The 27,679-nt window shown below is 42.1% G+C and overlaps 1 protein-coding gene and 1 non-coding gene across 2 annotated transcripts in view; both read right to left on the minus strand.

Moving 5' to 3' along the window:
* LOC126088459 (zwei Ig domain protein zig-8-like) overlaps window positions 1-27,679 on the minus strand; it is a 203,599-nt gene that overhangs the window by 31,000 nt on the left and 144,920 nt on the right. The gene's annotated exons all lie outside the window — the stretch shown is intronic.
* Trnas-cga (transfer RNA serine (anticodon CGA)) lies at window positions 27,543-27,617 on the minus strand. Its single transcript has one exon. It is a non-coding gene; the product is annotated as a tRNA-Ser (tRNA).

Genomic DNA, 27,679 nt, shown 5'->3' on the forward strand with positions numbered 1-27,679 from the left:
AGTTCTAGCCCAGCCGATTATTAAATTATCGGTCTTCTTCCTTTATGGAATTAACTAAAGACAAGTTCATCAGGCTTTCATAGAGATCAAGGTATTTTTACTAAAACATATGTTATTGCACCTAAAATTACAATTAACAACAAGCCCTTTCAAAATTTCCTATGTCTCTTTATAATGATCCTTTGCTCTTTCTCTGTTGTTTTTTTTTTCGATAAAACTCTAACGTACTCAAGCTGCGTAAGAGATAAAATGTCACCTACACTTAAATGAGAACCTAATAATTCCTTACTAAGTAAATCTCTACACTTATATGACTCTCTAATCTGCAGTTTAACCCACAATTGTCTACTTCTATCATCAATATAACCTGTGTTTCGTGACTTAGACATGCTTTGGAACTACGTCGCGTAGCAATCATGTGTTGTTAAACTTAATACTTCTTTCCTCTTCCATAATTTTAAATTTCCAATTTTATAACTCTGGAGAAACAAAATGAATTTTCTCTAAGCTCTCCAGTTCTCCAGTAAATGTACAATGTCTGACGAGTATTCTGCTTCCGCCAACACGAACGTGAATGTGGGTATCGTAGCACATGGGTGTAAGTCGACACAGGTTGGCACATAACGCTGCCTGGAATATGCGTAACAACTAGTGCCCTGCGCGTCACCCAACCAGTTAAGGCACGTAGCAAACCATAGTGGCCACTGTGGTATTTTTTTTAGATGAACGTCAGTTCTTAAAATCTTGTTTTGAAATATGCCGGACTTAAAAACTGCATACTTAAAACTTTTGCTAATCTCACAACCTTTTTCCTCAAGAAATTTTTAACACACAAGAAAATATGTAAGATATAATTTGATGTGTGTCATTACGCAAGTTTCTGTTTTAGTTTTATCTTGTAAAATTTGGTATAAACTGAAATATATAACACTAGGTTTTAAGGTTCTGAGAATGTATGTTTGTAGCACAGCATTGTACGGTGATGAAACATGTACTGAGCGAAATCCTCAACAGAAGACAATCGAAGCATTTGAGATGAGGTGCTACAGAATAATGTTGAAAATCAGGAGGGCTGATAACGTAAGGAATGAGGAAGTTTTCTGCAGAACCGGCGAGGAAAGTAATATACGAAAACCCTGAGAAGGAGAAGGGACCAGATGGTAGGATACCTGTTAGGATACCGGGAACTAACTTCCAGCGTACTATAGGCAGCAACAGAAGGTTGACGTGACTATTCAGTACGTAGGAAGTACGAACACTTTAGTCACAATTTTTTAGAGGTTTACTGAATCACACGATGCTTATTTGACTCTGTGGTGCAACTTCAAGTGGAAATCGTTTTTAATGCAGGATTTATTTACCTGCTACCAAAAAACAGAATACTTGACTAATGATTCAGATAAGCTATACATTGAAGGAAGGAAAATTAAAAAGATAAAAACTTTCTGTTATTTGGGATCCACTTTAGAAATCGAGGGAAAATCAGAGTCAGAAATCAATAAAAGTGTTAGTAGCGGACGGAGGGTCATTGGGATGCTTAACTCAGTCTTATGGAGCAGGAATGTAACGAGCAGAACTAAAAAATTAATATACAAATCCATATTAGAGAGTGTGGTTCTGTATGGAACGGAGACCTGGACAATTAACATGAAGCACATTAAAAAATTACAAGCTCTAGAGAAGGACTTTTGGAGAAGTTCGGCAAGAATCTCCAGGAAAGAAAAGATAAGGAACACCGAAGTAATAAGGAGAATGGAAATAAAAGAAAGAATATATGACGTAATGGATAGGAAGAATTTACAGTGGTACGGGCATGTACGACGAATGGAGGAAGCCAGAATACCAAAATTGATACTGGAGTGGGATCCGGAGGGGAGAAGAAGAAGAGGACGTCCTGTGACCACCTGGCTCCGAAATGTACAGCACACAATGAGGAGAATGGGCGCAGAGGAAGAGGACACGCAAGATCTAAACACCTGGAGAAATATTTTGAGAGTATAGTTTAAGAACGTTTATTGTTTGTGTTGTAATTTCCAAGTAAATTATTATGTTGGAGATAAGCCTCTGTACTGAGGAAAAGCTCAAAATAATAATAATTTATTTCAGCTCTTCAATAAAGTAAAGTGAAATGTATGTTCCTGTTGCGAGAATGCGAGATGTAAGGTTTTCTAATTCGCGAATCAAATGACAAACAATATGATGAGAAATAGTGGAATACTTATAAAAAATATTCAGCAAGAGCAGTTTTAGTGCCACGGACCTTGGTTTCTACATTTCACAGATATAGTTTAATATGAGAAGACCAAAGATAACCTTTATTATATAGTGTCAGATACCAAGTTTCAAATAAACTGACATACATAAATAAATAAATTTAAAATAATGCTTTACAATAACTAAAATAACTATATGTAGCGACATCAGACCCATTCATTTAATGCGGGTTCAAGTTTTTTTATGTTATTCAGAGGTGCTTCAAGTTGTTTTAACAGATGTAAGGTCTTACCATTGGCTTCATTGTAGAATGCTGCCAAATTGTTCCGGTTTAATTGATGATGTACTTAGTTTCCATTATACGCTGTGCAATGATTGATTATTCAAAAGAGATTATACCCGAAAGCATCAGGGGCCCTTGGAAATGGGATTTGAAGTTTCGTTTTCTTTCCCCTATATAGGGGGCAGAAAAACCAATATACGATACTTTATGTACTCCATTCTCATAGAATGTTTAGGTATCTGCTTTTATGTTGTGGAATAGTAACTGTCTTCAGTTATTATTTGCGGACAATGTAACCGTTATATTAATTATTGAGAATTGGTTAATCATCTTTTGCGAAATGGGGGTGCCAAATAATTTGCCTCCTAAGTGTGGCAATTACTTGTATTTATTTGTTTCTGCTTAAATTATCAATTGTTTTGGCTGTATTGCCATTGTTCATGTCAGTAATTTTTATTAAGTGAGGGTTATCTGTGTGGTGTACAGTGGGATGGCAGGATGAGTTGTCTATTGTAATGTCTGTGTATGTTGAACTTATGTTTTTGTTTGTTAATGGTGATACTAAGACCTAGTGCATTTATGCTATTGTTGTCATCATGCTTTACTGTGATATTTATATTTTGGTGCGTTTATACATCAGTAATACATAATTTACATTTCTAAAGTAATACATTATTTTACTTTTGAGCTACTGTTTTTTTTAAGAAAATGTTTCCCAAACGTGTGATAAATACCTCTACCAGGAAACTTGATAGACTACTGTCCATGGTAAATTCCCCCTTCTGGGTGAAATGTCCCATTAAAGGTGAATTTATACCTCGGTCTGTTGAAAACGAAGGATTTCGTGTCTCACGTGGCATCTCTGGTGTTTTATGCACCGTTATTTGATAGCTGACACAGACGACGCTGGGGCTTCCCATTAAATCCCTGTACGAGGTGCATTCTAGTTCTAAGGCCTGCGATTTTCTTTCTCCGGACTGGAAAGAGATAGAAACATGCGCATTGTTTTAAAATGAGGCCGCGTTCATTGTCAATACGTCCCAGAGATGGCAGCACCGTATGGCAGATGTAATTTTACCGCCAGCAGCGAGAATGAGAACTGTTTTAAATACTTAAAATTGCGACGTTTTCCTTACTTGAACAGCGTGCAATCATTCGTTTTCTCAATTTGCATGGTGTGAAACCGAAATTCATCGACAGTTGAAGGAGATATGTGGTGGTGGAGTTATGGATGTGTCGAAAGTGCGTTCGTGGGTGGGATAGTTTAATGAAGGCAGAACATCGTGTGACAACAAACCGAAACAACCTCGGGCTCCCACAAGCCGGTCTAACGACATGATCGAGAAAGTGGAGAGAATTGTTTTGGGGGATCGCCGAACGACTGTTGAACAGATCGCCTCAAGAGTTGGCATTTCCGTGGGTCCTGTGCACACAATCCTGCATGACGACCCGAAAATGCGAAAAGTGTCATCCAGGTAGGTGCCACAAATGCTGACGCAAGACCACACGGCTGCCTGTGTGGCATGTTGCCAAGCAATGCTGACGCGCAACGACAGCATGAATAGGACTTTCTTTTCGTCGGTTGTGACAATGGATGAGCCATGGATGCCATTTTTTAACCCAGAAACAAAGCGCCAGTCAGCTCAATGGAAGCACACAGATTCACCGCCACCAAAAAAATTTCGGGTAACAGCCAGTGCTGAAAAAATGATGGTGTCCATGTTCTGGGACTGTGAGGGTGTAATCCTTACTCATTGCGTTCCAAAGGGCACTACGGTAACAGGTGCATCCTACGAACATATTTTGAAGAACAAATTCCTTCCTGCACTGGAACAAAAACGTCCGGGAAGGGCTGCGTGTGTGCTGTTTCACCAAGACAACGCACCAGCACATCGAGCTAATGTTACGCAACAGTTTCTTCGTGATATCAACTTTGAAGTGATTCCTCATGCTCCCTACTCACCTGACCTGGCTCCTAGTGACTTTTGGTTTTTTCCAACAATGAAAGACACTCTCCGTGGCGGCACATCCACCAGCCGTGCTGCTATTGCCTCAGCGATTTTCCAGTGGTCAAAACAGACTCCTAAAGAAGCCTTCGCCGCTGCCATGGAATCATGGCGTCACCGTTGTGAAAAATATGTACGTCTGCAGGGCGATTACGTCGAGAAGTTATGCCAGTTTGATCGATTTCGGGTGAGTAGTTAATTAGAAAAAAAATCATAGGCCTTAGAACTTGAATGCACCCCGTAAAGAAACTATCACTTTATCCTGACCTCCGAGGCACTACTTACTGACGGAGGTTACCTAACTATAGAGCGTGTAAATAAAATGGAATTATTTGCCATGCCATCCAGGAGTACACGAAATGGCAACCGGTACTTTCTTCTTCTTGTTTCGTATAGGCCAATAAGGACCACGACAATCGGCTATTGCGTTGGGAGTGGGCTTTGCCGTTTGCCCGGTAGTTATGCATCCTCTGGCTGTCTTGTTCCTTCCTCTCATGTGTCCAGACGACACCAGTCTTCTTTCTTTCTAGCCTGTGCTGGAATCTTTTTCGTCTAAGTTTCTTCCTGAGTATTATCGAGCGAAGTGGCGCAGTGGTTAGCACACTGGACTCGCATTCGGGAGGACGACGGTTCAAACCTGTCTCCGGCCATCCTGATACAGGTTTTCCGTGATTTCCCTAAATCGTTTCAGGCGAATTCCGTGATGGTTCCCTTGAAATGGCACGGCCGATTCCCTTCCCAATTCTTCCCTAATCCGAACTTGTTCGTCTCTAATGACCTCGTTGTCGACGGGACGTTAAACAATATTGTCCTTCTGTTCCTCTTCCTGAGGAAGTCCGATACTTCAAGTTTGCTTCTGTTGTTCCAGTTCCTGAAGATCTTTCTCCACATTCATCAACCATGGTGACTTGGTCTTCCTCTTTTGCCAGTAACAGAGAAACTGATTGGTCAATCTGTCACGGTGCATCCTGTAAACGTGTCCATAAAATTCTACACGTCTTTTCCTAGCTACATCTGTGATTCTTTCACAGTACTCGCAGACTTCTCGGTTGGGTCGCCTTTTATAATTATCTCCTTCCCTTACTGGCTCCAGTATCTTCCCCATTATCTTTCTCTCCTGCATTTCTAGCTTTTCAGTAAGTCGCTTCCTATTGAGTATTAAATATTCTGAAGCATATAAGGCTTCAGGACGGATGACTGTGTAGTAGTGCTTCATTTTAGTGTTCGGGAGAGATTTTTCTTATTATAAATATTCTTGGTCAGCTGGTACGTTAGCACTAGCTTGTTGACTTGAGATGATAATGCTGTTCCATCAGATAGATTAGATTCCAGCTATTCTCCCCAGGATTTAAACCTGTTGGTGTTTTTGATCTCTCCCTGGTCTAGATGCAGTGTACTAGAAGATGCATCTATGTTCGTGATGTGCAGCGTATTTCAAATGATAAATGTACCCCAACTTTTGCTACTTGCATTCTGAGAACGTTCAGTAGTTTCACTGAAGTTTCTACTGAATCTCATAGAAGTGCTAGGTCATCGATAAATGCCAGGCAATCAACAATGAGCCCATTGCACGTATGTCCCAGAGAGATGCCATCTGGAATCCCCTCAAGCGCTAACTCCTTCCGCCACTCTCTTATTATCTTTTCCAGGACAGAGTTGAAGAGGAGAGGGAACAGACCATCTCCCTGTCTTACTCCAGATATGATTTCAAAACTTTCTAAGTGGGATCCTCTGAACTTTACTCGTGACCATGTGTTGCTTAAAGTCTGTTGGATAAGTCTGTGGGTCTTCTCATCTAGCCCTAGTTCGTGCAGGATCTTCACGAGAGTGGGCCTATCAGCTGAGTGATACGCTTTCTTGAAGTCAACGAAGATGACGACATACTTCTTACCAGCCATTTTTACTTGTCGTAGAACTGATTACAGGTTCAGTATCTGTTCAGTACAAGAGCGTCTTTTTCTGAATCTTGCCTGGTATTACCCTGGCTGTGGGTCCAGTTGAAGTTCGGCTCTGTCTAGTAATGCCTTTGAGAAAATCTTGTATGTGACTGGTACCAATGAGATGCCTCGATAATTATTGATGTCAGTGAAGTCCCCTTCCTTGTGTAAGGGATAACTCAAGGCAGAGGTCCTTTCACTAAGTGATGTTTCAGTCTCCCAAATGTTTCATAGGATTTCAGACAACTTGTTTATAGTCTTCCATAGTTCGGCCACTATTGAGTCTTGTCCTTTTTCTCTGTTGTTTTTCAAGGACTGGACCACTTTTATTACTTCTTCTTTCGTCGGTTGTTGCGAGCTTGGATGCTTGGTACTGTCCTGGTAATCAAATAATGTGTCAGGAGATTCACCGTTTAGGAAATTTACGAGGTACATTGCCACAAGATGGCAATTGTCTGTATCATTGTAGGCTAGCTTCCCATCTGGTACTCTGAAGTGGATGCTAAGTGAACTGTAGCGGATTATTTTCCGTTTAAAACTTCCGTAAAAATTCCTGCTGGTTTTTTTTCTCATCCAGTCGTGTCAACTGGGCTTTTGTGAACTGCCGTTTTACTTGTCTGATGGTTCTGGCAATTATCTTTCCTTGTTCTGTGAACTTGTTTCTGTTCTCTTGTGTCTTCTGCGAGTTCAACCTCAGCAATGTAATCTGTCTCAGCAACGCTGCTGCCTCACAGGCAAGAAATTAATGGTACTTATTATGTACATTAGATGCGTTGTTTCCTCCCCATACGTTGCACGCAACTTTGTAATTGTACCGTAGTGAACGTCGACCTACAAATAATCACTAAAGTTGTACTACAGGTTCTGAAAGAATAAGTGATACTATTTATATAAAATAGTAATACCTAAATTAAATGCTTAAAATTGCTCCCATATCATCGCTTTTTAAAATATTCTATTCCCGAGCGGATCAAGCAGTAACTCACATTACTCGTGGACCAGATACGATAAGCAATGCTGTGGTCTTATACTTTTGAGCCGTGCGGAGCAAACCATCGGGGTAATCACAGGCATTCCTACGTTTTCTGTGTAATAACTAATTAATACATCGCGTGGATCAACGGCCGTGTTCGAGTCTTTAAAATGGACACCAGCGTTTTGCGTATCCCGCTTTCAACCCAATTACTCGTATTCAACCGTGGAGAGGAGCCTGTAGCTTAATGTTGAATCTGAATCATGTGTCCTTCTTACCGACCCGTTACATAGTTGAAAGTGAGGTCAGAATGACAATTCCCGTATGTCACCCAGGATTCGAACGCGAGACTTCCCGCTTTTGAGGTACGTGTCTTAGCAATAGAACATCGGGCTCGACCCTATAATAGCGAAATCATGTATATTAGATGTGTTGTTTCTTGTCCATACGATGCACGCACCTTTTTGTAGCGTAGTGAACATCGGCCTGCGAATAATCACAGTAATGTTTTACGATAGGCTCTGAAAGAACAAACCGCAGAAGTAATACAGTAGTAAACTAAGATCACAGTTCCCGTCTTGAGCTAGAGGTGGTAAATAAGTACAAATCTCTAAAGAAATCCTTACGTTTGAATAGGTGTTTAGTGCGCATTTCGCGATGAACGGTACGTTCCAAATAGCTCCTGTCATTGCTCCACTGTGTGAGATCGTCAGTGTGCTATATCAAGTTGGAATAGCAGGATTCCTTTCATGCTACGCTTTGTGGTGGTGCAGGTGATCTGTCAGCGAGGGTGCGCGACAGCATGATATTTAGAACTCGTAGTAAAAGTATACACTGATAAGCCAAAACATTATGACCAACTACAGGGTGGTCCAAAAGTCCGGATACACCCTGATAAAATCCAAGTGGAGTAGCAAACAAGGAAACAGAGTCCCTACACACGAGGAACTGGAAGGGGGAAACTTTATAGGCTATGCCACCAACATGGCGTCCATCTTGAAAGCCATCATCTTAGATTCAACTCCTAAATTTCAAATGGGAATGTGGTCATGTGACATATCAAACAGATAGAGAATTTCACCAGAAAAACAATGCCGTTGTTATTTTAAACATACCTTTATTCATTCTCGGGTACTAGCCAATTACTTGCGGCAGCAGTGGGACGCTCGGCAGCGTGAGTATTACGTACTGAGAAGTCATAAACGGAGTCTGAAACGGTGCAAAGTGACTATCCCACACCTGATATGTTACATGTGTTTAACTGTTAGGTATCATTTACTCATGCTAACGTTTTAATCATTGATTCCTTATTTTCAGGTTACAAAATGTCCTTGACACGTGAAGAACGCATTGAAATCATCTTGATTGAAGGAGAAAGAAGCACACGAGTCATTGCTGAGGATTTCAACAGTTGTCACCCAACCAGACTGCCCATCACTCAGAGCGCAGTTGCCAAGCTTTTGACCAAATTCTGAGCAACAGGTTCTGTCGCAGATAAACCTAAGGCTGGAAGACCGAAATCCGCCACCGATGAAGCAACAACCGTGAGCGTGTTGGCATCATTTAGCAAGAGTCCGTAACGGAGTGCTCACCGCCTGCCATAAGAATGTGGGGTTAGCCATACCTCCATACTGCGAATTTTATCGCAGCACAAATGGCACCCGTACGAAATTCAGCTGAACCAACATCTGAACGAGGATGACCCAGACCGTCGAGTACAGTTCGCAAAATGGGTCACACAGCAGATGCGGTTAAACCCACGTATCCCCTATCAGGTGCTGTTCAGTGATGAAGCCAATGTCTTTATCAATGGTGAAATGAACAAGCAGAATCACAGATACTGGTCCGACACAAATCCGAACTGGATTGAAGCTTCCAAAACGGTCGACTCACAAAAAGTGATGGTCTGGAGTGGTGTGTGAGGTACCAAAGTCGTTGGACCTTTTTTTTTTATTGATGGTACGTTAACAGCCAACAGTTATCTGAGGTTATTGGATGAAGAAGTGTTTCCCTCGTTGTTAACGGAGGACGGGGCATTTCTGGAATTCTTCCAGCATGATGGAGCTCACCACATTATGGGCACAATGTGCGAGCATACCTGGATGTGCAGTTCCCTCAAAAGTGTATTGGCCGTAGGGGTGCTGTGGAGTGCCCACCACGTTTACCAGATTTGACTCCTTTGGATTTTTATCTTTGGGGTCATGTCAAAGCACTGGTTTATTCTGTGAAAATACGGGATTTGCATCATGTAAAGCAGCGCATTGTTGAGGCGTGTGGTCAAATGCTGCCAGATGTGTTGGTCAAAGTTCATCAGGACTGGGTTCGGAGGGTGGCATCAACAATCCAACATAATGGACAACATATCGAGCCATTCCTATGACTGTTGGTGGTCTCTCGGGACTGTGTAACATTGGCGTATTGTCTCTTCGGCGCATAACGCACATGCTGCCGAGCGTCCCACTGCTGCCACATTTAATTGGCTATAACCCGAGAATAAATTAACGCTATGTTTAAAATAACAACGGCATTGTTTTTCTGGTGAAATTCTCTATCTGTTTGATATGTCACAAGACCACATTCCCATATGAAATTTAGGAGTTGAATCCAAGATGGCGGCTTTCAAGATGTCTGCCATGTTGGTGGCATAGCCTATAAAGTTTCCCCCTTCCCGTTCCTCGTGTGTAGGGACTCTGTTTCCTTGTTTGCTACTCCATTTGGATTTTATCAGGGTGTATCCGGACTTTTGGACCATCCTGTATTTAACAGCTCGTTTGTCCATCTGTGGGGAGAAATACATCACTAATTTTGAGTGTCATGGATCCGAAAGTGTGATGGTAGGTTAGTGGAGGTGTGTGCCACTAGACGTTTATGCACGGGTCATATAATTCGCGTAAATAACAGGTCACTTATTTGCGCACGCGGTGATGGCTCTCGATAGCGACCCAGATTAGTTCCATAGTATTTAAATGGTCATCGATCACCAACATGAGTTCACTACAATCCTCCTCAAATCTCTGTAGCACTGTTCTGGCTCCAAGACACGGACAATTATGCTGCTGAAAGATGACATCACCGTCGGGGACACATCAACCATTAAGGGATGCTGGTTGTTCGCAGCTGTCAGTGTGTCTTCCTATTCCTACCACAGGTTCCGTACAGGCTGAGGAGAATGTTCCCTTAGCATAATACTGCTCCTGCCAGCTTGCATCCGTGACGCGCTGCACATTTAGAGCCGCCGATCACGTCGATGATGGCATTCATGGAGACGACCACAGACCTAGTAAGGCAAAAATGTGATTCACCCTCAGAGCCGGCTCGTTTCCACTGATTGACAGTCGACGCTAGTTGACGGTTTCGTTGGGTCAGCATGTGAACACAGAGGGGTGTTCTGCTGCGAAGCTGCTTGTTCAACAGTGTACGAAGAACGCTGTTCTCCGAAACAGTTGCACGTGCACCAGCATTGTGCTCTTTCGACAGAGATTCCTCATATCACCAGTTGTCCTACTTTACAGAACAGAAAAACCCCCGAAACATACGTTATGTGAGGAGTCTTGGACGTACGACCAACTAGCGCCTAGAGGTAGCTCCACTGTCTTTCTACGTGTTTCTGTGGGTGCAAACGACAGTAGCACGTGAACATTCGACCAACTTTTCCGTTTTAGAAATACTAGTTCATAGGCTTTGTGTTGTAACAATATGCCATTTGTCAAAGCCTCTAATCTCATCTCAATGGATTTCCCCTTTTTCACCCCATATCTTTGGTAGGGTGACCCCTGTCCGTGTCTGCTCCGTTTACATACGTTTCTCCAACGTAGCAATGGACGGTGGTCATAATGTTTCGGCTCATCAGCGTAGGAGACGAGTTTACAGAAAACTGCTAAAGTAACAGAATTTTAACAGCAATGAAAACTTATGGTAGCCCTAAACACGCACACAAATACGTAACTAACTTTTTGTGTTAGTTATAAAGCAGTGGAAAATAATAAAGCAGGTACCTGTGGCTGGCTGGACTAAAAGATGCGTCACCCACTTTACCAGAATCTAAATTCTCCAGGCTAAAAGCTTAGGCAGGAATCCTAAGACTGCCAAAAATTTTAAAATCTTTACAATAGTTATCAAAAGCAAGAAAGAACGCATATCCCAATATAAAGTGCATCTCTCCGTTCATCACAACATAAAATGTACTAGTTACAATTCGGCGTATAGTTATTTGTACGCCACAGGCATCACCTGGCGCAGGGTGTGGTATGAGGTAAGCCTTGGACAGATAGTTGAATTCCCGAACCGCTGCTTATTACCAATATTTCTTTCATTGAAGACATGCGCGGTTGTATATTTTAAATTTAAATTCTGTGCAAACAATTCTCTACAGCAAAAATGTTTTTCTTGTTATTCCCATTGAGGGTTTCATCTGCACCGTATTTTGAATATTACTCAAGGTACTCGGTTCCATAGAGTCTTTGTTGAATCTCTAAAGAAAGAGTACTTTTAAACTTTCTTCAGTTATCTTGTTAGACTGTTAAAAATTTACGACCAGGTTCGCTACAGCACTTATAATTAGAACATTTGATAAACACATCCTCCTCCATGCTAAGCTAGGTTGGAAATACGCTGTTGTATCAAAAGATTCGTTTACCAAACTTCCTTCCGCAAGTCCCTCGCTCACAAATAACATGTTCACACTCATTCCCTCCATGTAGTTATGATGCTGTTTTACATTTTTTCTCAAGACTCTGAATAAACTTCCATGCTTTGTGGATGTGAAATGTACAGACAGGGCTCATCAAAATCTTCGGGAAGTTTAGAATGTAAGAAGAAATATCATCACGGTGATACATTTCTGCACTGTTTACCTACCTCTTTAATTACAAAAACTGCGTTTGGGTAGTTACTGATTGAGTTTTGCAGACACTCCATTAACATTATGAAGCATGTTACTTGGATTGTTAGGGACATGGTTATAAATGTAATGATAATTGGTACTTTAATATGCAGGTTGAAGAAATATTCGCGCACTTCGACTTCGCAGCACGAATTCTCACACACTAGCAACACAAAAATGTCTCTCACAAATTGTCGTCCTAAGCGTATTTCGGGCAGTAAATGGATGTTAAAGATTGGCTATCTGGCAACACTGTATCCACGTTCACAGCAACTACCTGTCTCAGGAATCTGCAGTATTGCTGTGCAGTTGATGCAGTAGATGGCGTTTTTGGTTTCTATGCAAGAGCTCGGGTGTTCGATTCTCGGTCGAGGCTTATTTGTTTTTATTTGCTAAAAGTAGTCTTCGAGGTATGGTATCTGGCGTCTTAATCGTCATAAAGCGATTACAGTGGGTCTTCTACAAAACATTTGTAATTACGGACTAGCAACACAGAAATGTAAATACAATTGTTTTCATTGGTCAGTTTTTGAAGTAACCTTTTCTATCCAGAGGGCGCGAACTGTTTCGCACCACTGCATCTGCCAGATTCCAGACTTTTTTCGTGTGTACCCTCCCCTAATGGTCCCATCGGTTAATACCAACTATTATTCTTGCTACGCTGAGGTACATTATATTTCGTGAGGGCTCTAAGTCACCAGCAGGCCCAGCGACGTGGTTTGCCAATAATTTCGATGGGACACTTGAGGTTATGCAGGGCAGCGAAATAATTCGTGCCTACAACATGCAAGAGGCTTCTTTAAAACATGACCAATAATAAAAATGATTGTACTCCCATTTTTGTGTTCGTAGTATATAACTGCTAAAGTTTTGTAGAACACCCACTGTAATCTTTGTGTGACGATAAAGGCGCCGGATACCATACAACCCAGGCTACTTGTAGAAAATAAAAAGAAATTAGCCTCGACCCCGAAACGAATCCTCTACCACCTGCAAGCTAACCAAAACTCTGTCCGCTGCACCCACTGCACAACACCACTGTATCTGCTGACAGAGGTAGTTATCATACAGGTGATTACGGTGTTGCCAGATTGCCAGTCTGTAACGTCCATTTACTGCCCATAATAAGCGCAGGATGAAATTTTGTGAGAGACATATTTGTATTGCTAGTACATGAGAAATCGCACTGAGAAGTCCGAGTGCGCGAATTTTTCTTCACCCTATATACCCACTGCAGTATATTGTTTTTTTTTTCGCATTTGGCAGTAGTTCCGTAAGCACATCCCGTAATATACCACCTGATGTATTCTGCAGGGTCGTAGCTGCGCCATGAAGTGGAATACGCATGTAAGTGTGGATTCTCCACTTTGCGTCCACTCATTCACAATTCAATACCTGACATGATTCACAGGGAGACATAAACATTAATGGCTACCACGTACCATGTGTTCTTGGAGGTACTAACAACCGTAAAAGCTATATACTACTAATAACTAGACATATTAGTATGCAAATGAAGTTAATACTTCTGTAATGTTATTCAGTGCACTCTTCTCAGCCAACAATAGACACATCTGCACTTACATCTGCACTTCCGTGACGAGAGACACAAACACGTTTCAACTTATTACAGCACAGCTCACGACTGAGCAGTTGCAACGATGTGCCCCTTGGACTAGAACCTGTTTATAGAACAAGGTCAAAGATATTGTGCCTGTGCAAGCCTGCAGGGTTGCCAGATCTTGCAAAGAAAATCAGTCTCATTACTTTCTTGTCGCGCCAAAATACCTGTATTCCATGGATAAACATACATAAGTAAAATGTTAATTAACTGATACGTAATGAAATACACACATTTTTATACTATATCGAATTTCGAATTGAATGCAAATAAAGTAAAAGTTTTCTCAGCTGTGGGTACAAACTACTGATGTGTTGTACTACTCTTACTCTGCATTAATTATTGATCCTGGCCTCCATCAATTATTTTACTATTAATCGTTTCTGAACTTCACATTCCTATGCTAATTAATTTAGAATATTTAAATACTTGAGACATTTTCGGAACAGACACATAAAACTTCTCAACTACTCCATTTATTGTCGTAAGTTGGCTTTTCCAATGCTTTGAACCGTTTCAGTTTAGAGACAGGAAATTTTCGAGTAGACGTCTGCTTGTGTGCATAAGTGCATTTTGTTACGAACAAGTGTGTGGCGAATGATACATTGTGTATGAAACCACCAGACTTTGTGGGATATTCGGCCATCTGGCGTATGCTGCCCCACCCGTGCGATCTATAGGTTTGTCTGAACAGCGCTGCGAACCAAATTCTGGAACTCATTCAAAATATCGGAAGCAGAATAAGCGTCTGCCTTCTCTGATATATTTAACAAGCTATGCAAGTTACGAGCATTGCATTCGATTGGACTTCGTGTTTACTGTATCATGAGATTTATTATCTGTTAAGAAAGCCAACATGTTAGACATCCAATTTTCCAATCTTCAGACGTTCGCCATTGTTTATCACACTGCCTCAGTTGCCAGTCGAGGGAAGCCACAGCAGTGGTTGCTGTCCTGGTCAAAGGTGTCCCAGGCGTTAGCGCACTGTTGGTGTGTATTACATATCTAAGTCCGAAATGCAGCTCGACGATTCCCTATGACTCAGCGAACAATATGTCTGTCCTCCCAGGCGCCAGGCACCCGGGGCTACTGAAATTCTTCGTGATATTGAGTATGGCGCTCCTGAATTTCTTTTTTCATTATTTTTCATCAGTCACCTGACTTGTTTTGTGCAGCCCTCAATGAATTCCGATCTTGTGCCAGCCTCTTCAACTCAGCGTAGCGCTTACAACCCACGTCCGGAAATATTTGTTGAATTTATTTCTACCTCTGTCTTCCACTAGATTTTCCACCCTTTCTGGCCACGTCTAATTCAGTGGAGGTTCCACAAGTCTCAACACACAGCATGTCACACTGACCCTTCATCTTATCAGTGTTTTTACCTACTGTTCCTTTCATCGCAGATCCTGTGGAGAACCTCCTCTTTTCTTGCCTTAACAGTTCACCTAATTTTCAACATCCTTATAAGCACCATATCTCAAACGCTTCGATTCTGCTACATTCCGGCTTTTCCTCACTCCACGGTTCTCTTGGACAGAAGGACTGGATGGAAGGTTCGACTGGTGAAAGTGAATGCAATCAGTGATTTAAATAACTTTAGGATCCATGATAAGGAAACAAAAAGCAGTTAGCACCGAGTTAGGTGCATCTAGTGTAACCTGTTGGGGCACAGTCCTCCGTGCTCCCGGTCATCAAGAATAACTTGTTGTAACTGTTGGAGGCCTGTACATTACACCAGAGAATGTGGAGAATGCCCACTACTTTTGGCACTCAGACGAAGGATTAGAAGTTCCAGTAGCAAAAAGTATAGGTTAGTTTTTGTAGTAAGTGCCTTAAATCCTTTGCAGGTCAGTTTTTTCTTTCGTTGTGGATACAGAATTTGCATTGTGTGCTCCAGACGTCTCAGATGAAACATCCTGGCAGATTAAAACTGTGTGCCCGACCGAGACTCGAACTCGGGACCTTTGCCTTTCGCGGGCAAGTGCTCTACCATCTGAGCTACCGAAGCTCAGGTGAGCTTCTGTAAAGTTTGGAAGGTAGCAGACAAGTTACTGGTAGAAGTAAGGCTGTGAGTAGCGGGCGTGAGTCGTGCTTCGGTAGCTCAGATGGTAGAGCACTTGCCCGCGAAAGGAAAAGGTCCCGAGTTCGAGTCTCGGTTCGGCACACAGTTTTAATCTGCCAGGAAGTTTCATATCAGAGCACACTCCGCTGCAGAGTGAAAATCTCATTCTGTGATTCTCAGATGTCTGATACTAACAGACATCTCTTACCCAGTTATACCCACACTGCCTGCACTATTCTCTTTTTAAGTCTTTTTAAGTTATTTTTCTTCGAGTGTACAAAATTTGTTAATATCTTCTACTTCGTGGTCCTGAACTTACAGATGCTGTATTCGCATGACTACCCTGAGATCACGACCCACGTGAGCAGCGATGTTTCGAAACGGTAAACTGCGGTATCAACACAGCTGTTCAAATGGCTCAAATGGCTCTAAGCATTATGGGACCTAAAATCTGAGGTCATCAGTTCCCTAGACTTAGAACCACTGAAACCTAAGTAACCTGAGGACATCACAAACATCCATGCCCGAGGTAGGATTCGAACCTGCGAACGTAGCAGCAGCGCGGTTACGGACTGAAGCGCCTAGAACCGCCTGGCTAATATAGCTGTTATGGAATTCCTGCACTACATGGGACACGTAGACTGCCTCCTTCTTACACAACGCGTAGCACTATCTTCGGACAAAGAGCTACTATTCAAATTCCATTTTTGAATGATAAACCAACTTCGTAATCTTTCCATATATACAAAATATAGATTACATTATGCCTAGCAGTTATCTTCGGATGCTCTGAAATGCTACTCCTTTACAAGTAGTAATCCCACAATTTATCAATATTATCACAACTTCCTGGTCTCAGAGATGGGACCTATAACATTCTTGATTTGAATTTGTTGATTGAAGCAAATGCAAATGTGTCTCTCTATTGTCTTGTACTCTGTCCCATCGTAGCCGTCTTAATGAACGGATAGAATGAAAAGTGGTGTCTTGTTATGAGTGTCTAGCTAATTTAAATTATATTAACCTTTGATTTACTTTACTCATTTGCGTTACTTAATTTACTCTTTGTTCTCATTTAATCTTTTTTTTATCCTTCAACAAATATTGGTTGTTGGTAGCTTCAACACAGTGGTTCCCAACCTTTCATAGACAATTACACCAGTATGCAACTAGACATTAACTAATACCCCCACACCTCCGACTCTCCCAGACTCTGTTGCATCCCCCCACATTACCTTGGAACACTTTTATTTTAATTTTTAAAAGGATGAAATATGAATGCTAATTAGTTCGAATGTATTCGTGTGTGTGTGTGTGTGTGTGTGTGTGTGTGTGTGTGTGTGTGTGTGTGTGTGTCTATCCACAGTTGCTCCCCCACGTTATCACCAACATTAGCACCTAATGAAACTGTAGAATGAGACTTTTTTGAACACCCTTATTTTCAAAATGAAGAAATATGAATCATGTTTAGTGAGAAATCTAGCTATCCACAGTGAGGGTAGACACTTGCTACAAAATGTACTTTCCCTGCATTACTCCTCTACATCACAGCATTTGCTTGACCTGCACACTGCAACGCCATTTAAAATCAACCATGTTAAAATGTGTGCACTGTACATACTGTGCGTAAATCACTTGATTGCTGCACTCCTTACTTCTGAAGTAGCAGAAATTGGAAGACTCCAGGCTGTTAAGGCTTTGTATTTCACCACAGCCACTAACGTTAGTAGCAGTAATAATAATAACAATAACACCGTGCAAATTACTATAGTAGCCCTTACATAGTTATTGCTGTGCCATTCTGTCTATTAATTATATATAGTCCGTTTCTGGACTACTGTAGGTACTGTCTATAACTTGTAAAGGACATTTCCTTGAGATATTTGGCAGTTGTTACATATGTGTCTGCCGGCCGCTGTGGCCGAACTGTTCCAGGCGCTTCAGTCCGTAACCGCGCTGGTGCTACGGTCGCAGGTTCGAATCCTGCGTCGGGCATGGATGTGTGTGATGTCCTTAGGCTAGTTAGGTTTAAGTAGTTCCAAGTTCTAGGGCATTGACGACCTCAGATGTTTAGTCCCATAGTTCTTAGAGCCATTTGAATTTCAATCGTATGTGTCTCACTTTTATCATGTACCGAGCTTACCACAGCATATGAATGTAGTAGGAGGAATATGTAAGGTACCCGTAACTTCCATCACATTGATGCTACTAACTGAGAGAAAGTGATTATTGATAACGTTTATAATCAGAATTAGAGTCTTACAAACTTGTTCTAATAGTAACGATGCTTTGAAAATAATTTAGTTTCGTGACTGAAACAAAATCGAAATGTTTAGCCTTTATTCCTCAGAAAATTTCGTTTAATCCCCCCCCCCCCCCATTGCCGGGGACCAATGTCTTAATACAATAATGCAATGGATCGCCGCCATTGTCGCATCCTTATGTGCTCACAGCAAGTTCCATTAAAGGAACGTATCTTCATTCAGTTGTGTGCTAACGAAATACGGCTTAATTGTATGGAAAAGTTAATTCTGACGTAAAAAACGTATTATCCGTCTTACGACGTTTACTCACCATCGTTTTAAAGGAAGGCTTACAAGAAAGGCTTCGCCGATGCTTGTCATTCATCTCATCATGTAATCTCCCTTTCTCTCTACTGACTTTCACATCGATTACCTCAAATATTAACAACTTACTAAATAGATAGAGCGATTATAATATCCGAGACTGTACTACAGTTCAAAACAAATTGGTGCATGCTACTCCCTTGCTCTTTCAATTTTAATGGTCTACACTGTACTGATTTAGCTGCTTCCGAAGTACTCGCCGGCACGGTAGCTCAGCGTGCTCGGTCAGAGGGTTAGCTGCCCTCTGCAATAAAGAAACTGAGTGAATGGATCAACGAAGAACTTGAACGGACGTCATAGGACGTCCGCCCCGAACACATAGAACGAACTATAACGAACAAAATGAGATCAACAAAAAAAAAGTACTCTGAAGCGCGATGGGGAGGTAGTTCTCTTACAACAACTCCACCGGCGCTCCTCTGTTCCTCATGTAGCCACACCAAAAGCACTTGCAACTCTTCACGGTGTACTGGGTAAGTGGAAAGCGCCAAGGATGTCGGTTTAGCAAAGCCTTCTATACTGACAATATCTGAGCACAGTCGACTCCTGAGGGGGAAAAAAGTTGCTTCTACAAAGCCGTAATAAAGCTGGTGTCTGGAGGAGCGACCCGGCGCCCCTATCACGGCAAAGGACAGCCGGCTTGTTACGGGCGGCCGCCGCCGGCGCAGCGCGGCGCGGCGTGGCGTGTGAGGGCCTTCGGCTGTTGCAGCGTGTCGCTCGATACGCGGCCTCTGTCGCTGGGGAAGAGCCCGGCGGGTGATCCGGATTTATACGGCGCCAATAACGCCGCTCTGCTCAGCGGAGCCTCGATAATGCGGTGGGCGGGGTGGGTCGTGCAGGCAGGGTGGCGGCGGTGCGGCCCGGCCGGAGCGGCCTGGCCTGCGCAGCGAGTCACGGGTCGCCGCCGCCGCCACCCTGCCGCCGCTGTTGCGCTTTGTTTGCGAACAGCGAAAGGACGTCGCAAGATTGCGGCAAATTGCGACGGCGGGGGCGACGCTCGCTAACGGAATCACAAAGAGGTCCACACTCACCGGGTGCGTTTGCCTCTCTCTCGAACACCAGCTGGTAAAAAAATAGCAGAACATCGTATATCTATGTCTCAGGATGGACTCTGCATATAGTCATGCACAGCGGAACGTTCCATTTCACACCGAAAAGCATTCCTAACTTTCCAGTCAAATTAAAACTGTGTGCCGGAATGGGACATGAAACTTTGTCAGTGTGTTAACAACTGTACATCAGAGCACTCATTCCGTCTTCAGGCCACGAGTGGCCTACCGGGACCATGCGACCGCCTTCTCATCCTCAGTGGAGGATGTGAATAGGAGGGGCGTGGGGTCAGCACACCGCTCTCCCGGTCGTTATGATGGTATTCTATACCGAAGCCGCAACTATTCGGTCGAGTAGCTCCTCAATTGGCATCACGAGGCTCAGTGCACCCAGAAAAATGGCAACAGCGCAAGGCGGCCTAAATGGTCACCCATCCAAGTGCCGAACACGCCCGACAGCGGTTAACTGCGGTGATCTCATAGGAACCGGTGTAGCCACTGCGGCAAGGGTATATCCGAGCAAAACATTAGAATTTCATTACTTGATGTATAAATACACTCAAGCGCCAAAGAAACTGGTATAGGCATGCTTGCTCAAATACAGAGATACCGGTTGATCAAAAAGTCTGTATAAATTTGAAAACTTAATAAACCACGGAATAATGTAGATAGAGACATAAAAATTGACACACATGCTTTTAATGACATGGGGTTTTATTAGAACCACCCCATATTGCTAAACGCATGAAAGATTTCTTGCGCGCGTCGTTTGGTGATGATCGTGTGCTCAGCCGCCATTTCGGTCATGCTTGGCCTCCCAGGTCCCCAGACCATAGTCCGTGCGATTATTGGCTTTGGGGTTACCTGAAGTCGTAAGTGTATCGTGATCGACCGACATCTCTAGGGATGCTGAAAGACAACATCCGACGCCTATGCTTCACCATAACACCGGACATGCTTTACAGTGCTGTTCACAACATTATTACTCGACTACAGCTATTGTTGAGGAATCATGCTTGACATATTGAGCATTTCCTGTAAAGAAGATCATCTTTGCTTTGTCTTACTTTGTTATGCTCATTATTGCTATTCTGATCAGATGAAGCGCCATCTGTCGGACATTTTTGAACTTCTGTATTTTTTTTTGTTCTAATGAAACCCCATGTCACTCCAAGCATGTGTGTCAATTTGTACCTCTCTATCTACAGTATTCTATGATTTATTCAGTTTTCAAATTTATACTGACTTTTTGATCACCCGGTATGTAACTAGACAGAATACGGCTCTGCGGTCGGCAACGACTATACAAGACAAGTATCTCGTGCAGTTGTTATATCGGTTACTGCTGCTGCATTCGTAGGTTATCAAGATTTACATGAGTTTGAACATGGTGCTATAGTCGGTGCATGAGCGATGGGACACACCATCTCCGAGGTAGCGACGAACTGGGGATTTTCCCGTACGGTTATTTCACGAGTCTACTGTGAATATCAGAAATCCAGTAAAACATTAGATCGCCGACATAGGAGCGGCCGGAAAAAGATCCTGCAAGAACGGGACGAAAGACGACTGAAGAGAATCGATCAACGTGATAGAAGTGCAACTCTTCCGTAAATTGCTGCAAATTTCGATGCTGGGTCATCAACAAGTGTCAGAGTGTGAAGCATTCAACGAAACATCATTGAAATTAGATTTCGGAGCCGAAGGCCCACTCTTCTGCTCTTGTGACTGCGCGACGCAAAGCCTTACACATCGCCTGGGCCCGTCAACACCGACATGCAACTTTTGATGACTGCAAACATGTCGAGTGGCCGGACGAGTCTCGTTTCAAATTGTATCGAGCGGATGGACGTGTACGGGTATGGAGACAACCCCATGAATCGAGGGACACTGCATCTCAGGAGGTGCTGTTCAAGATGGTGGAGGCTCTGTAATGGTGTGGGGCGTGTACGGTGGGAATGCTGTGGCGCCTCTGATAGGTCTAGATACGACTCTGACAGATACGTAAGCATCCTGTCTGATCACATGCATCCATTCATGTCCATTGTGCATTACAACGGACTTGCGCATTTCCAACTCGACAATGCGACACCCCACACGTCTAGCATTGCTACACTCTTCTGAGTTTAAACACTTCTGCTGTCCACCAAACTCAGCAAACATGCATATAACTGAGCATATCTACAATGCCTTGCACCATGCTGTTCAGAAGAGATCTGCAATCCCTCGTACTCTTCTGGATTTATGGAGAGCGCTGCAGGATTCGTGGTGTCAGTTCCCTCCAGCACTACTCCAGACGTTAGTCGAGTCCATGCAACGCCGCGTTGCGGCACTTCTGCGTGCTTGCGGGGGCCCTATACGATATTAGGCAGGTGTACCAGATTCTTTGGCTCTTCAGTGAACTTCCATTGTAAGGACAGGTGACCATTCAAATATGGCAAACTGTGAAATATAGAAAGATCTTGACCGTAAAATTCTTTATTAAGTGTTACGCGTTTCAAAATTTCAGCCTCAGACTAAAGCTGTGGAATTAAGCGTACAAGAAAGGAATGATAGAAAACATACATAGACGTGCATCTAAGTATTGCATTGTACAGAAATTTCACATAGTATCGTACTTAAATCAAAATCAAATTTTAGTCCAAAGCTCACGAAAGAGAGCACATAGTTTGTATACAAAACAAATCTCATCTCATGTAGGCATACTTCACAGTGCCGTTTATGCGAATTTAGTGTGGCGATTAAACTAGCAAAGAGGTAAACGAAACCAGCAGGTGGCCCTAGCATATACCATAGAAAACCAGTTAAAGAGTAACCTTAGAAACTTCTATACACTGCGGTTAAGCACATCTCAGGGCCTCATGAAAAAATTTGACGAAAGTATTTAGCCTACTTATATAGAAGAGAAAGTAATACAAACAGCGAGAAAAATGCGTCGTGAGGTAATAACGTAAGAAACATTACAGTCAGTAGTCAAAACAGAAGGCATTGGCAACCAGTAACTAGTATGGTACAACATAAACATAAAACAGATATGAATAACAAGTAAAATATACCTGTGGAGGAATAAATTCGCAACTATCACAAAATAAAATGAACGTAATTATCACAAAATGTAATCATTACGTCTGCCCGGACTGGTGGCAGTTACTTGATATGAAGAACTATTATACGATAAAATGGGACATTTTTCCCTCTGTAATATAGTGTTAGATTGCCTAACTGTCCAGTTGCGGGTGGACGTATCAAGATTAAATTCATGACACATGCAAGATCCATATTCCCTTGGAGATGTAAAAATTTTAGGCCTATAAGTCACTTCAATAAAAAAATTACGGCCATTTATGTCACTTATTGTGATGCCACATATTTTTAGACTCGGACCTCATCAAAACCAACAGGATTCTTCCCATATCCAAAGATAGGGCTATTTATATCACAATTTTGATACTATTAACTCAATAAATCGTATAGGATGCTTCTCGTTAACCTACAATCGCGAAATTCGGCGAGAATTTTGCAATTAAGGTAAAAAATATGAAACTGTCACATACAAAATACATTCTGCCATTTGAACGTACTTGTACACTGCATTCATTATCTATGAAAGCATGAGAGACGAATATTATTGCCTGCAAACATAACATGTAAGTTGTAGTCATGCTTTGGCAAGTAAATCAAAATATTTTATTATATCTACTCTCTCTTCATATATAAACTAAAGTCACCTGCTCGCTTCTTTTTGTGTGTCAGGGGTATGGTGATGAACTACTAAAGACATTTTGGTTCAGCCTTGGAACTCCCGCGACCAGTATCTTCCCAGTATCAATAATTAAGTTTGTAAAGAAGCAGTAACCTTAGTACGCGAGTCCTCCTCGCACATATACGCCTGATTTTTCAAGCAATTAGTACCGTCAATGGCAGATAATACATCCATCACACCACTATCTGTTCTGTAGCAGTTTTTGTATAAAGCGAACATTAGAGACGTTTTATTAATAATATGTGGTTAATTGTACACCCGGAAGCACGTAAAGTTTGAAACGTGTATCCAACCAAAATCCAGTAAAAATAGTCTTTGATGAATCTCGACTGCGGGATCTAATGGTTGCTATTCATATCGATTTTTATGTTCTTAACTCCTCTGCGACACCTTTGATACGAAGATACTTACATAACAACGTTCAAATAACGTGCGTTTGCGGGCTGAAGGAGAAAGATAGAATTATTGCTATATTGCTCTGAACTTGATCCAATGCTCAGAGGGCCTGTTGCGAAAATCGACTGAAATTGATTGTTACATTCCTTACATCAGAGTGAATTTTTACATCGAGGAAATACCTAAGGCAAATGTGTTGCGTTGGCTTTGGCCTCGAACATGAAATTGATGGGTACCATCGTGATCTGAAATTTGCGACCGTCTGTTAACACGATAGGCAACGGCCTTGCCGCAGTGGATACATCGGTCCCCGTCAGATCAACGAAGTTAAGCGCTGTCGGGCGTGGCTGGCACTTGGATGGGTGACCATCCTGGCCGTCATAAGCTGTTGCCATTTCTCGGGGTGCACTCAGCCTCGTGATGCCAACTGAGGAGGTACTCGAAGGAACAGTAGATACTCGAAGGAACAGTAGCGGCTTCGGTCAAAGAAAACCATCAAAACGACCGGGAGAGCGGTGTGCTGACCACACGCCTCACCAATCCTCATCCTCAATTGCGGATGACACGGCGGTCGGATGGTCCCGATGGGCCACTTGTGGCCTGACGACGGAGTGCTTTGTTTACACGATGTGTGACACCGAGCAAACATATTGACATTCCTTATGTTTAAGTTTTTTGGGCAGTTCATTTTGTACATACATTAAGCAAGTTCAAGACATCTTATGAAAGAGTATTATAGGTCAGATGTAGAGAGAAATGATTTCACTGAGCTGTCCTCGCTCTGTACAATTCGTTTCCGTTCAGCATATCCTTTCTCGTTAACGCTGAGATTTTTAAACTACGTTTGACTAGATGTAGCGCTATAGCTTCTAAAAAATACTTTCAAAATACACATATCTCGGATATTTACATTCTTGGAAATATAAAATATAAAACCTTACGCAGATAAATAGCCTTGCCAACAGGCATGAAAGATAGGCAGTCTCACTGGAAAGATGTCAGGCAAACGTATTCAGTATTTCAGAATTCACGTCAACGAAGGTAACAGATATTTTAACGGCCTTAATAGTACTATACGATATCTATTACTGTAGAACCTCAAAAGAATCCTGAAGAACAGTACTATGATGACAGACTCTCGTAAAATAAATGCCATCATCTGGTGGACGGTGTAATTCCGATCTCTAGGCAGGCCATTAAGTGCAAAGTCCCGCCAACTATTCTTATGTTAAAAATGTGTAAAGTTCAGTTGAACTGCCGTTATCTTTGAAAAAGAAAGGAAAGAGATACTGCCAAGCATCTTCAATTGAAGTGGATAATTTGGAATCGTTCACCACGCCCAGAAACAAACACATGCACACACACACACACACACACACACACACACACACACAACACACGCACATACTGCACTCCTTACACGTATAATCTGAACTTAGTGAATAAGCATCTCGATATGTAATTTGGCTGAAACGACCTAGGATGGTTGATGGGAGCCAAATGCCGTTTGTCCCACAGAGATATCACATCACGATTTCGATGAAACACGTGGATAAACTGGTTGCTATAAACAGCTAAGACTGAAATATACCTCTTAATACCAATCATACGGCCACTTGAAATGGCACATAACCCGGAATCCTAACCGAAGCAGAATGAATAATTCCAAATGCAAATATCACAACGCAGTAAACTTCCAAGAAAACTGATTCAATAAAGAAATGCGACAAACCTGCACTTCATAATACTACAACTGAGTCTGACTACGAAGAATGTGAACCCAGTTCTTATGTACGAAAGCTTTGTTCAACAGAACGTGGCGGAGCACACCAAAAGCCTACGGTACGCACCAAGTTTCGAAACGCGTTACACGAGGGTAGCTGACCACTCCCTGTCTCAAAGTAATCTCTCTGAATCTCCCATAAGACAGAAACAAGTTACCCTGCCGCCCGAAGCCTACGTCACTACACCACTCTCTGGCTGAGGTGGAGAGTATCTGAAACATACTAGCAAACATAGTTACTAAGTTCTTTCTAATACAGGAATGAATTTTAGGATGTAAGACGGGCATCAGTGATTAAATAAATAAAGATACAACTGAGCATTTTACTTCACTATCGCATGACTGATGAAGCTGTAGCGACATCTGACCTGTAATACTCTATCATAAGACGTCTTGAACTTGCTTAAAGTATGTATAAAATGAACTGCCCAAGAAAACTTCAACTTCCTACGGTCCTAGATTTCTGCATGCAAAGTAGGAAGCATGTTATTACAAAACTACTTTGATTAAATATCACTGCCAATATACATTTCATGTCCTGTGATGTGTATAACACATATTCCCAAGTTCCAACTGAGAAAGTTTCAAATATCATTTCCAGTAATTTCTGAACATGAAATGATAGATCAGAAAAAGAAATAGGTGAGGTCATGGCTGTAGTAGGTTTAGTATTGCAGCTTAACCATTTCAGGTTTGGGGACTCTTATTACATTCAAATATGTCGACTGGCTATGGGATCTCCCTTCACCCCTTTTTAGCTAACTTTTTATGGCTAACTATGAACGGTATGTCACCGAAAACTTTTCTTGTAATACTTTAATAATATCCTGTTACGGTGCAAATACATCTTCATCGACGTTTTACTGGTCTCTGATGGTAAGACTCTGATGGATGTAGGGGTAAGAGTGATGGATTTTTTAATGAATTAACTAGCTTCAACCCAAAGTTTTGAGAAAGCCATGCAACATAGTGTGTCGGGTTCACTTCCTTACTTATATCTCATGACCACGTTTTAGCCCCGTGCACTGACTCAGAAATCCACTCTACTCCAAACCCTTTTCTGTAACTTAAAATGACCACTTTTAGAACAATGATAAATACGACGCATTATGTGCCTTTATCGTGTATTTTATAAAGGGTACCAACTCATTTACTTTGTAGGTATAGTGCCCCTCTTCCCTAGTCATAGTAATAATAGAATTTTAAAGAAAAGATGATTTGATTCGAGATCTGGTTTTATTCATGGCAGTACTCTCCAGTCCATTGTTAACAACCCTGGGACCCATGGATTTCGGAGATGATGGGTGGCAGTCTTATAGCAAGAAACCTCTACCCATTGTGTTTTATACATCAGTGCACTGCTCATAAACGTAGACACAGAGAACGTTTTACACATTGTAAATTTCATGCATCAGGTTTTTATAGTATCCTGTATGGTGACAGTCCAGTGAGATATATCAGCTGGACTGATAGTTCATTAAATAAATGTATCAAGGAAAATCTTAATATGGCCAGTGAAGAGAACCTGAGGTGCACCTCTCTGCAAAATGGGACACATAGCTACACCCTTGGACTCTAGTTTACCTGTTATGCATCACTGGGAGAAACTGCCTGATTCTCTACACCCCTGAGGAGCCTGACATACTTTACAGTAAGAATACACTGCCATTGCATACTTTAAATAACCAGATAGCTCTAAGAGACTGTAATTCTAAGTAACTTTCATTATTTAAGATCTGGAATTAATTCCTGGGATCCCATGGCTTTTTGTAATCGCTTTAGGTGCCTTATTCCCTCACTATTTGTATTTCTAGTATTCCAACTAATACACTCAGCTATCTTGATGGTAATTATATCTTTTTTTAAATATCTTTGTTGTTAGAATGAGATTTTCACTCTGCAGCGGAGTGTGCGCTGATATGAAACTTCCTGGCAGATTAAAACTGTGCGCCCGACCGAGACTCGAACTCGGGACCTTTGCCTTTCGCGGGCAAGTGCTCTACCAACTGAGCTACCGAAGCACGACTCACGCCCGGTACTCACAGCTTTACTTCTGCCAGTACCTCGTCTCCTACCTTCCAAA

Source organism: Schistocerca cancellata, chromosome 6 (genome assembly GCF_023864275.1).
Source record: "Schistocerca cancellata isolate TAMUIC-IGC-003103 chromosome 6, iqSchCanc2.1, whole genome shotgun sequence".
Lineage (NCBI taxonomy): Eukaryota > Metazoa > Arthropoda > Insecta > Orthoptera > Acrididae > Schistocerca > Schistocerca cancellata.